This window comes from Camelus bactrianus, chromosome 5 (genome assembly GCF_048773025.1).
Source record: "Camelus bactrianus isolate YW-2024 breed Bactrian camel chromosome 5, ASM4877302v1, whole genome shotgun sequence".
Taxonomy (NCBI): Eukaryota; Metazoa; Chordata; class Mammalia; order Artiodactyla; family Camelidae; genus Camelus; species Camelus bactrianus.
The window spans coordinates 59,455,668-59,468,707 of NC_133543.1; the positions used below are offsets into that span (position 1 = coordinate 59,455,668).

Below are 13,040 nucleotides of genomic sequence, written 5' to 3' on the forward strand. Positions count from 1 at the left end.
TGTATTCCCCGCCACTTCTCCCCCCAGATTATTTTCAAGCAAATCCTTGAAAAAATATCATTTCACCTATAAATATTTCACTGTGTCTCTTAAAATGTGGATTTAAAAAACATAACCACAATACTGTTACTACACTTATAAAATTAATAATAATTCCTTAATATCATCAAATATCCAGCCAGCATTCAGATTTCCCCAACTGTCATATGAGTGGGTTTTTTTTTCCTAACAGTTTGTCTGTTGAATCAGGATCTGAATAAGGTCTATACCTTTAAGTGATTGCTATGTCTTTCAAGACTATTTCACTCTATAATTTACGTTTTTTTTTCCTTGCAATTTATTTGTTGAGAAATCCATGTAGTTGGTACTTTTGACCTCTCCACAGGCTAGACATTTCTGATTGCATTCCTATAGTGCCTTTTTCTATTTGTTTTTATTGATGTACATGACTTCCAACGTTATATTACTTTCAGGTATACAACAGTGATTCAACGTGTATATGCATTACGAGATGATCACCACAGTAAGTCTAATTACCATGTGTCACTATTTAAAGTTATTACAATATTATTAACTATATTCCCTATTCTGTATATTATACTCCATGAGTTAGTTATTTAGTTATTTTATAACTAGAAGTTTGTGTCTCTTAATCCCCTTTCTATTTCAGCCATCCTCCACCCCATCCCCACTCTTTGGCAAACACTAGTTTGTTCTCCATACCTTTAAATCTGTTTCTGTTTTTTACATTGACTTGTTTTGTTTCTAGATTCCCCACGTAAGTGAAATTATACAGTATTTGTCTTTCTCTGTCTGATTTATTTCACTTAGCATAATATCCTCTAGGTCCATCTATGCTGTCACAAATGGCAAGATTTCATCCATTTTTATGGCTGAGTAATATTCCATTGTGCGTATATGTGTGTGTGTGTATAAGTATATATAAATATATATATGTGTATGTGTGTATATATATAATGTATGTATGTATCAAGATATATATACACACACACACACACATGCACATTCACATATCTCCTTTATCCATTCATCTATGATGGACATTTGATTGTTTCCATATTTTGGCTATTATAAATAATGCTACAGTGAACATAGGGGTGCATATATCATTTTGAATTAATGTTTTCATTTACTTCAGGTAAATATTCAGAAGTAGAATTAAGTCATATGGTAGTTCTATTTTTAATTTTTTGAGGAACTTCCATACTATTTTCCATAGTGGCTACACCAGTTTACATTCCTACAACAGAGAATAAGGGTTTTTTTTTTCTACATCCTCATAAACACTTGCTGTTTTTTGTGTTTTTGATAATAGCCATTCTGACAGGTATAAGGTGATATCACATTGTGATTTTGATTTGCATGATGACTAGTGATGAGCATTTTTTCATGTGTTGTTGGCAATTGTATGTCTTCTTCGGAGAAATGTCTGTTTAGGTCCTCTGCCCATTTAAAAATTTTTTATTTTTTTTTTATTGAAGTATAGTTGATTTACAATGTTAGTTTCAGGTGTACAGCAAAGTGATTCAGTTTATATATATATATATATATATATATATATATATATATATATATATATATATATATGTATATATAACAATATGTGTGTGTGTGTGTGTGTGTGTATACACACACACACACATATACATACTTTATAAAATAAATTTCTGTTGTTTAAGCCACCCAGTCTCTGTGGTATTTTATTATTGCAGCCCTAGCGAACTAATACAGGTGATAAAATGAAAATAAAATAGTAAGTGGATGATTACTTAGATTGCTGATCAAAGACAGCAACTTTTTTTTTCAGTTTAGTAATTTTACTTTGAATAACATTAAACAGTAAATGAAAAACACCGTGACAAGTTAAGAAGACTTGTGGAGGAGATGGAAAAGCTTTATATCTAAATACATTTAATGGTACTTTTTTTCTTGTTTTTTGAACAAGGTCCCCACATTTTCACTTTGCACTGAGCTCCCCAAATACATAGTTAACCCTGTGTGCAAGTACAGACTTTGAAAGACATAAACAAACACAGGCTAATGCAACTTTGAAGTAAGTAAGCTCTATTTCAAACACTTCAGAGAACACTGTCAGAAGTCATCCAGGATGGGTTAATGTTTTTTGTGATCTCTAGGGACACAGTGAATGAGTGCACAGTGATGGTCACAGCCAAGGAAGAAAGTAACATGGGGAATTAACCTGTGGATCAGCCCACTCACGGTCAGGAAACATGTTCCAGCCTCTTTACGTTCAGGGAATCAACCAATCATTTACACCCTGACCCATTTGCACCCAGCTAACCCCAAATGAAGACCAGTGGCCCTCCAGTCATTCCACAAATATAGACTGGTCATAAAACATTGTATGGTAAATGATACAGTCCCAGTCCTGGTCCTTGTGGAATTCACAGACCAATGCCATGGAAAGTAACAAATAAAGGGAGAGTAAAGTAAAAAAAAAAAAAAAAAAACCTAAAAGCACAACAGAGTTTCCTATTTATAGCAATTTGTAGTCATCATCAGGACTCCAAAGAAAGCAACTTTTTAATTAAACTATAGTTGATTTACAATATTGTGTTAGTTTCAGGTAAAAAGCAAATTGATTCAGTCATATATATATATTTTTATATATAGTATATATAAATATACTTTTTCCAGATTCTTTTCCATTATAAATTATTATAAGATATTGAATATAGTTTCCTATGCTATATAGTAGGTCTCTGCTGTTTATTTTATATAAAGTAGTGTGTATCTGTTAATCTCATATTTCTAATTTATCCCTCCCTTTCTCCCCCATCTCCTTTGGTAACCATAAGTTTATTTTCTATATCCATGAATCTATTTTATAAGTAAGTTCATTTGTATCTTTTTTTTAGATTCCACATATAAGTGATGTTATATGATATTTATTTTTCTCTGTCTGACTTACTTCATTTAGTATAATATCTAGGTCCATCCATGTTGCTGCAAATAGCATCATGTCCTTCTTTTTATGACTAAGTAATATTCCATTGTGCATATATGTGTGTGTGTCTATATATATATCTCTATATCATATCATATCTTCTTTATCCATTAATCTGTCAACAGATATTTAGGTTGTTTCCATGTCTTGGCTATTGTAAATAGTGCTGCCATGAACATTGTGGAGTGCACGTATCTTTTAAAGTTAGAGCTCTCATGTTTTCTAGATACATGCCCAGGAGTAGGATTGCTGGATCATATGGTAAATCTATTTTTAGCTTTTTAAGGAACCACCATTCTGTTCTCCATAATGGCTGCACCAATTTACATTCCCACCAATAGTGTGGGAATTTCTTTTTCCTTCACACACTTTCCAGCATTTATCATTTGTAGACTTTTTTTTTATAGCCGTTCTGATCACTGTGAGGTGATACCTCATTGCAGTTTTGATTTGTATTTCTCTAATAATTAGTGATATTGAGCATCTTTTAATGTGCCTGTCGGCCATTTGGATGTCTTCTTTGGAGAGATATCTATTTAAGTCTTCTGCCCATTTTTTGATTGGGTTGTTTCTTTGATACTGACTTTGTATATTTTGGAAATTAATCTTTTGTTGGTCACATCATTTGCAAATATTTTCTCCCATTCCATAGGTTGTCTTTTTGCTTTGTCTATGTTTCCTTTGCTGCCCAAAAGCTTGTAAGTTTAACTAGGTCCCATTTGTTTATTTTTGCTTTTATTTCCATTAATCTAGGAGATGAATCCAAAATATATTTCTGTGGTTTATGTCAAAGAGTGTCCTGTCTGTGTTTTCCTCTAGGAGTTTTAGAGTATCCAATCTGACATTTAGGTCTTTAATCTATTTTGAGTGTATTTTTTGTATATGGTGTTAGAGAGTACCCTAATTTCATTCTTTTATATGGAGCTGTCCAGTTTTCCCAGCATCTTAATTTTTCTTTCTGATAGTTTGTAATTAGTGTATATACACAACAGATTTCTTTATATTAATTTTATATCCTGAAATTTTACCAAATTCATTTACTAAGTCTAACAGTTTTTTGGTAGAGACTTTAGAGTTCTCTATACATAGTATCATGTCATCTGCAAATAAATGGTTTTACTTCTTTTTTTTTCAGTTTGGATGCCTTTAATTTTTTTTTCTTGTCTAATTGCTATGGTTAGGACTTCCAATACAATTTTGAATAAAAATGTCAAGAGTGAGCATTCCTGCTTTGTTCCTGATCTTACAGGAAATGTTTTAGCTTTTTACCACCGAGTATGATGTTGGCTATGGGTTTGTCATATATGGCTATATTATGTTGAGGTACATTCCCTCTATACCCACTTCGTTGAGAGTTTTTATCATAAATGGGTGTTGAATTTTGTCAAAGCTTTTTGTATATGTTGAGATGATCATTTGATTTTTTCCTCCATTTTGTTAATTTAGTGTATCACATTGGTTGATTTGTGGATGCTGAACCATCGTTTTATTTTAGAATACTTTGAGGACACTTATTATCTCTTCTTTGTTTGATAGAATTCACCTGTAAAGGCATCCGGTATTGGACTTCAGTTTGTTGACAGTTTTTTGATTATTAATTCAATTTCATTACTAGTAATCAGTCTATTCAGATTTTCTATATCTTTTTTTTCAAAATACTGAGTTGGTTCACTAGCTTTCTGCTCAGTTGGCCATTGAGGGCTCTATTTTTTCAGTTATCATTAAAACATGTGTTTTAACATATCTGGTGTGTTTCAATCCATTACAAATATAATTTTAATTGATGATTAAATTATTTTATCTTTGGTTAGTAAGACTGTGTTCAGTTTGAGTCCTTTTGACACAAATCTAGTAGTCATTTTTATTCCCTAGGTTGGAGAATCAACTATTTCTCCAAGCAACCTAGTTCCTTTCAGGGGGAAATGGCATTTAGATACCACAATCTGGTGGCTAGGGGTGATCATTGCAATTAGTGACTATGAAGTAAGTCATTGTTTATAAACCTTTTTAGTAGACAGAGACAGAAAATACTTAAAAAAAATAAAATATATTACAGATTCATACTGATATTGTAATTCACATTCAGGACTACAAGGTTTCTATTAACCCTATTCATTTTCACTGATATTCATCTTTATCTTTTTTCCTCCAATGTCCAAAATTCCAATTCTCAAGGACACCAACACAATTACATATCTGTTTTATCTCACAGAGCTAGCCTCAGGATCACCATATGATTACTAAATCCAACAAACACATTTATGGTAAATAAATTATTTTGCATCTATTTTGCTCTTAGGGTATATACTTATATATAGTGAAATTACTATAAAGCTTAAAGTTTTAAGAAGTTCCTTTCTATGTGGTTATGCCATTAATTTGTTACACAGGTTACTTGTTTCACTTTGCTTCTGACTTCTAGGGATTGTTTCTTACATTTAATTTTGTTTTATAATTATTTAAAATATCTACATTGTGCCCAAATCACACCTATAAAAATGTATATTCAGGGAATTCTAACTTATTTACTTGTCCCCTTCTTCCCCTATAAGAATCATATTTTATATTTAATAGTTTTTCCACTCTATTTTTAATATAAGAAAATATAACTCCTTCCTAGAAGAATGATGATGGTCGTATATTATATATACATTTATCCATCTACTTTCTTTCCCTCAATATTTCCTGCATTGCATAACCCTCTTCATTTATGATATTGAAACAATCGCCTAAGCTGCCTAAGGTAATGTAATGATTATCAGAGTTTACTGTCATACATGTGAGATTCAGCAATGTAGTCTAATGAAATAGGCATCCTGTTTCATGTTCAAAAACATGATTAGCCTTAAAAGCATGATTAGCCTTAAAAGCATACCTTATACCCTCACATAAGGTGTCAATATTAAAAGGGAATAATTATAAAGCTGTTTCACTTAAAGGTTGGTTTTTCTCTTAGAATCAGTGCTGTATTTCTTTGCATGAAAATTAGTATGCAAATTCTCTTTCCACCTTTAGGCATTTGTAAAAGCAAATATCCCATTAATTAAAATCTTGAAATATTTATAAAGAGCTCTAGAATGTATGTAAGTTATTTTTCTTTTTACTAGGCTCTTGTTTGTAGGCATTTACAATAGAAATTTTATAATGGAAAAATTTGGAATCAGAAAAAAAAATGAATAGAAATCTTAGCTATGATGCTAACTAGCTGGATGACTTTAGGCAAGTCACTTCACCTCTTAGAACTTCAGTTTTCTCATCAGTCAAGTAGAGATACTACTACCAATGTTGGAGTGTTGTGAGAAAGAAGTAATTATTTGAATGCAACATATAAACCTCACAGCATTCTGCAAATGTAAAAGCATAATAAACAGGCTGGTTTACTAAAATCCAATCTGAAAGCTTTAATTTGTTTTTTTAAAACGATAGCAACATCCAACTGTGAATGAGAGCTTTACAATCATCGAAGCTGCAGTCTGAAAACTGACTTTTTGCCTGAGCAGAACTCAGTTATAAATATCTGTCTTTGGACTTGACATTCAATTCTGAGATGAATAGAAAATTCTTCCGAGTTTTAATCTGACACCCAAGAGCTAAAACTCTGAAAGTAGATAAAAAACATTTTTTAAAAAGGCAATCTGTTCATCTCAAGTGACTTTTAATTCCAGTTCTGATTATTCAATACAGAAAATACATGTTCAGATAGAAACTCATTTATGAAAATTCTTCTTTAAAGCTTTTACACAATCTAAGTGGGAAAGGAAATATATCTGTATTTTATGTTAAGGGAAAATAAAACACTAAAATGAGTCACTTTTTCCTTTAAAATTTTTTCATTAAAGAATATATTATACTACGTAACCCTTTGAATGTTATTAAGAAAATGATAAGTCAACAGGAATAAATAGATTTATGACATTACATTAAAAATCAACTACGTTCATGGTTGCCTTTTTTGACCATTACAAATCATACCCACTGAATCATCCATTCTTACCAATGAACTCCAATCATAGTCCTTGTTCATAAGTGAAGCTGAAGAAATCTGCCCCTCTGCTTTCAAACAGAAATCTGCTTTAGGGGGTGCATATTGAGGAGTTATGCCTAAATTCACATGTAAAAATAATTTTAAAACAATACCGTATGTACATTTTTTAGCTCCAAACTTCACAGTTACATATTATTTTCCTCTTTTCACTTAAATCCTGCATGCTGCCAACAGTTATATGTCTAGGCCACCAATCCAGTTATGAACAGCTGACTGCAGGAGGGAGGGCAGAGGAACTAATTAGGAAAATTTTGAACACAAAAAAAAGCAATGATAATAGGTCAATGAGCCTCCATATATCCATCATACAGATTTAACAATATCAAAAACTTGCCACATTTACATCGTTTTCTCTTCATTTCTTTGTGGAAGCCTTTTAAAGAAAATCTCAGACTTTAGGAATACTTCAGCATAGATCCCTAAAAGGATGGACATTTTCTTACATAGCCACAATGTCATTTCCACCATAACAAAATTGCCAATGGCTCCTTGATTTTATCTACTACTTGGTTCATAATCAACATTTTCCAATTGCTTCAAAGTATGCATCTTAGAGTTGGTATGTTCAAATTAGGATCAAATAAAGTCTACATGTTACACCTGGTTGTTACAACTCCAAATCCTTTATTAATCCAGAAATGTGCCTCCTTTGATTTCTCCCATGCCAGTGACAAGGGGTTTCTCTTGTTGGAGAAACTCTCCCCTTTTTACATCCACGTTTCTTAAGTGCCTATTTCTTGCCAGTTGCTTTTGCATTTATTACTTAATTTAACCTCAAAATAGCCTCAGGAGGTAACATGACAGACACAGTTTCTCTCGTCTCCCCCATGGTTATGGAGTAGTTGCTGGGAAGCAGCTGCCAACAGAGGCCTTATCAAGGAGTGGTCATTCATCTGATCCAAGTAGATCAAGGCTGGTCTATGGCATTTCCCAGTGAAAAATGACCCCAGTAATTTCCCCTCAAGATGCTCCCTGCAAGGTGATTTACGGGCGTATTTGTTGATAGACACATCTTCCCAAGACAAATCTTTTAACTCCTTTCTCTAAGTGCTAAGATGCTGTGTCACATTTCTATTACGTCACTTCTTGCATTTTAATTATAGTCATATATGTCTTCGCCCCACTACACGGTTAAATTCCAACAGGATAGAAATTATGCCTCATTCAACTTTGAATATCCAGAGTTGAGCACAAAAAAATGGCCTAGCCTGTAACAATTTGTGGAATTAAAAAAAAATGAAATGAATCGATTACGCATCCCACTTTGAGAACTTGTGTAAGACGCAGGTATATAATTTATCTGAGAGGAAGCCCTCTCATGAATCCACCACAAAAATCACACAGCACCATAGAGGAACTGAGGCATGGGAGTGGCGATGCACAAAATTACAGAGCATATGAAAGACACAAAGGAAAAGAGCGGTGGGGGAAAAGTATCCAAGAGAAAACTGTACACTTCAAGTAAGGAATTTCTCTGAAATACTGAAACATAAAGCAAACCAAATTGTAGTTAATAAGAGGTCATGGATGCATACTTTGTCTTTGCTCAAGGACATCTCTGGCTGATTAGCAGGTAAGCTATTTTTCAGTATTACCAGGGTTGAGATAACACACTTCAGATCAATGTTTGACAACCTATATTGTTCAGAAAGTCAAACCAAAATCCTTTACACTTCAGCTTAAGCACATTCCTTCTTTTCCTTCATGAGAGGTGAGCAGCTGGCTGCCATGCTAAGCAGATCTCTTTTATATACTGAGACCCTCCAAATATGCACTGCTTATTCCAACCTCTAAAATATGCAGCTCTCTTCACACTCTTCCGTATGTACCCTGTTGGGAATGTTTCTTTATGTAATTCATCATTTGAAATCATCCATTTTTTTCCTACATTCCTTAACTTCACCTCTCCTCAAGCCCCTTCTGTTAATGTCTCTAGTTCCCTTTACTGAATTAATTCCTTCCCCTCTCAAATTGGCATTCTGCTTTCCACATTTTAACAGAAGGCCTTATTTTAGATAATAATTTACCTTACATTTCTCTCCTTGTCTTGAAATGTCCAATGATAAAATTAAAACAGTCCCAGTCAGAATAATGAAACCAGTCTTAAAAGACTCTCCATATGTCTTGGGAAGATTTGCCTTCCCGGAGATGTGCTGATGAATTTTTAGCACAAATTTAACGTCACAAAATCATTCCTCAAGTACTTCTACAAGTGTTCCATAGTGTGCTCTGCCTCTGAAAGCATCACCTCTGATACTTCAGAATGGTAGAGCCGTTTTGAAGCTGAATGATACCATCAGTTCAAACAACCCTGCTTACAGCTTACAAATACGAGAAACATTTCTGGGAAGTGAAGTGACTGGTCCCAGGGAAAGAGGCCAGCAAGACTGTTCTCTGCTATACCACATTGCTTATCAGAAGGTTTGTGACGCTGCTTTCATTTACTGCTACCTGAAAGGTTTGGCAGATCAACCTATGGGTAAAAGAGAGCTAAAATGAAAATGCCTTTTTCAGGCTTAGAAACTAACAATAAAGAATAAAACAACAACACAAGAGCTAAGCTCTTCATAGCTCTGACAATAAATACTTTACATGTATTAACTTATTCAATTTTGGGAATACACTTGTGAGGGAGATATTTTTATCATTCTCACGTTACAGATGAAGAAACTGAGGCCCAGAACGTTTCAGTAACTTGCCCAAAGCCGTGCCTGATTTAATTGGGATTTAAATCCAGGCATCTGGTGCCAGAGTCTGTGTTGTTAATCAGGATCTATATTGTAAATGGTTCAGAAGACTCATCTTTGTGACAAAGGTCATCTGTCTGCTGAGGTAATACATATTTATCAAAATAATGTTTTATCTGACTCAGCGAAAAATAGAAAAAGTAATCAACATGCTACCAGTGTAGGTTCAAGGCATCTATCCTTCCCACCCCCACAGCAGGTGATAAACTGCCGAGAAAATTTCTACCAGTGAATATATGTGTCTGCCTTGATATTGAAACAAAGTTCTCCTTAAACCTAAAAAAAAAAAAAAAATTTCTTAATAAAAACATCAGCTGTTTATATGAAATTATTTTAAAAACTGAAATAGTGTTTAGACAAATGCTTTGTTCTGATGAATGGAACAGTTCAGAGGAGAAAGCATACATCTTATGAGTTTTATAAACTGTACATGATAATTTCGAGATCATCACTGGGCCATGACTAACGTACATATTCAAACCCCAATGGACAGAAAAACCAATCAGCAAAGATCAACTTTTTAGTATTTACTGAATACAGAGCTTTGGGCTATATACTGTAAAAAAGAGGCCAGTCCTGATGTAAAAAGGGTCAGTCTCTGTTCTTAAAAGACAGTCAGTAATTGAGTATCTGATAAAAATGAAGTATCCATGTTAGTTGGGCTCTTTTGATGATAAGACTAGAGGTTCATTCATGCTATGCCACAGAGCATTTTACTACAGGCTGTATTTAGAGATTAAAAAGACAGGTGTTTCCACCATACAATTGAACAGCACAGAAACCCAAGAATCAATCATTCAGCTCAGGCTTGGACAGATAGAAATGAGCTCAAGATGAGAAGATCATTGATTCAAAACAGTAATGGCAACTAGGTAACCACCATGAGTCTGCTTATCCCTAATCCTTTTATGCCATCTCTGTTTCTCTCTGTCATCGGGTCTCTTTCTGTTTCCAACTTTTTCCTTCTCTCTGTGTATTCCACTCAAAGGCTTCAAAGCGAGGATCTGATCATCTAGTTTGTTACTACCATCTTTGCTAGGCTGAGCTTTCCCACCGTGACCACCCTTGACATTATCAAAAGATGTACCTAAGATGAGAGATGACCTCTTTGCTTGACCCAGACCTCCTGAAACCATGGAGCCACTATCAACATCTAGGGACTCGAAACATAACTGCTCCTAAGACACCTGGATCAGTGTTAGAAATACAGCAATTTGTGTACCAGTAAGATCACTTCAGTTTCTTATGTAGAGCCCAGTTCCCTTAATGCACTATATACAACTTACAGGAGGCAGCATAAAATATGTCACACGTGTTTTTATAATCTGTAGGCACCTAGATGGTGCAATGGTTGAGGGTAATCTCTAAAGATACTAGCAATATTCAAATTCAGCTTTGATGTTTACAAGATGTGTGACAATGTGCAAGTTACGTAACGCATCTGTACCTCAGTTTCCTCATCTAGAAAACTGAGGTAATAATAGTCCCTACTTCATACTTTATTTAAGAAAATAAATCATTCAAAGACCTTCAAGTAAGCTCTTGATAAATTTTAGTTATTATTTTCTAATTACTTCTAACACACCTTATCAATTTTATCCCTTGTAATTCCACAGCACAAAACTTCTACCCAAACATATTATGCTCTTTCATTCTTACCCTCTACCTAGATCTTCTCCCTCTAATCCTTTCTGGTGAAGGCCTCCCCATCTCTCAAAGTTCAGCATCAGTTTCCTTTTCTGAGCAATGTCCTCTCTGGTTGATCGTCTCTAGACAGGGCCCAATTCCTCTGGCCCTGTATGTCATTCAACTTCTCACCTCAATGGTGAGCAATTCAATGCACCACTTGTGGATCCAGGCTGACCTTAGGACTGGTTTGGAATACAGAATGTGGTGGAAGTATATTCTGGAGCTCTCAAACCTAGGCCTTCACTTTCTGCTCTTGGAACCCAGCCACCATGTGATGAGAAGTCCATGACACATGGAGATGTTACATGGGGGGAAACCAAGGCACACTGGTTGAAAGCCCCAGCTTAGCTCCCAGCTGATGCCAGCACCAACCCTCAGCCATGTGAATGAGCCATCTTGGATTGTCCAGCCCAGTCAAGCCCCAGATAACTGTGGCCCTAACCATCACCATGTGCCCAGCTGAACTTAGCCCACAGAAACATAAGAAATAATCAAACAACAAATTATAGTGGCTGGTAATGATAATAAAATGGTTTTAAGCCACTAAGTTTTGGTTTTTTTATTACAGCCATAATCCAGGTTGTTTATTATATACCAAAACATCATTCATGAAAGTCCTAGACAGAGTAGGTTTTTCTTGGGCTAAGCTCTCATAATTCTGTTTTGTAATTTAACAAATTGTATTGTAATTATTTATTTTTATGCCTGTATCCTCTACTGAGTCTCAAGACTAGAAACTATGGACTTAAGGGGGAAAAATTTCAGAATAAGTTTCAATAAAAGTAATTTACAGTAACTAGAACAAAGATGTAAGTTCAGAAATCACCACCAGCCTGTCATTTTGGTAATCACTAACCCTTCGTAGATTGAAGCAAGTTATAGAAAGGGTAAGATCTGTCACCCCAAAACAATGTTGAGATGATTTAATATTACAGTTTCTATCTAGAACCCTGTTTATATACTATCTTCTTCTGATAATTCTCTTCTGAAAGAGAAAAGAAAAACAAAGGAAACAGAGAAAGAGGCCAAAGTCAGCCAAGACTGTTTTGCTTGTTTACTTTTTTTAAGAGGAACAAGAAGAAGAGGGAACCTGTTTTATTAGCCAGCAGGATTTTCTGGAAGCTGGGCAAGAGAGTGGTTATAAATATGGACTCCGGAGCCAGGCTGCCTGGGTTTTAATTTCAGCTTCGCTGTCTGGGTTTGAGCTCCATGTACACATTTTTGTGGCAAGTAGCTAAACCTGTATGTGCCTCAATTTCCTTATTGACAAAATGGATATCATGAGAGCCACCTACTGCATGGGGCTCTGTTAAGAATTAAATGGGTCAATACACACAAAGCACATAGGATGGTGCCTGACATTCATAAGACTGGTTAGCTGACACTGCTGTTCCTCCCACTCTTTTTCCTGCTCCTCCTCCTCCTCATTATAAGTACACAGTAATGAAGAGGGTGTCATTTTATGTCATGGCTAGACAAAGGGGCCACTGAAACTAAACAGTAAACAGTGCTAGACAATTAGCTTTCTAACTTATGCCAGATACAAAAATAAATTCCAGAGAGAATTTTA

At 34.6% G+C, this 13,040-nt stretch overlaps 1 protein-coding gene and 1 long non-coding RNA gene across 5 annotated transcripts in view; one reads left to right on the plus strand and one right to left on the minus strand.

Annotated features, from left to right (window-relative positions):
- ZNF385B (zinc finger protein 385B) overlaps positions 1–13,040 on the minus strand; it is a 367,544-nt gene that overhangs the window by 304,831 nt on the left and 49,673 nt on the right. The window lies entirely within an intron of this gene.
- Positions 1–13,040, plus strand: part of LOC123618343 (uncharacterized) — a 73,163-nt gene that overhangs the window by 26,839 nt on the left and 33,284 nt on the right. For both annotated transcript variants that reach the window (XR_006726767.2, XR_012507066.1), the window contains exon 3: positions 474–523. This is a non-coding gene — a long non-coding RNA (uncharacterized LOC123618343). The remainder of the gene's footprint in view (positions 1–473; positions 524–13,040) is intronic.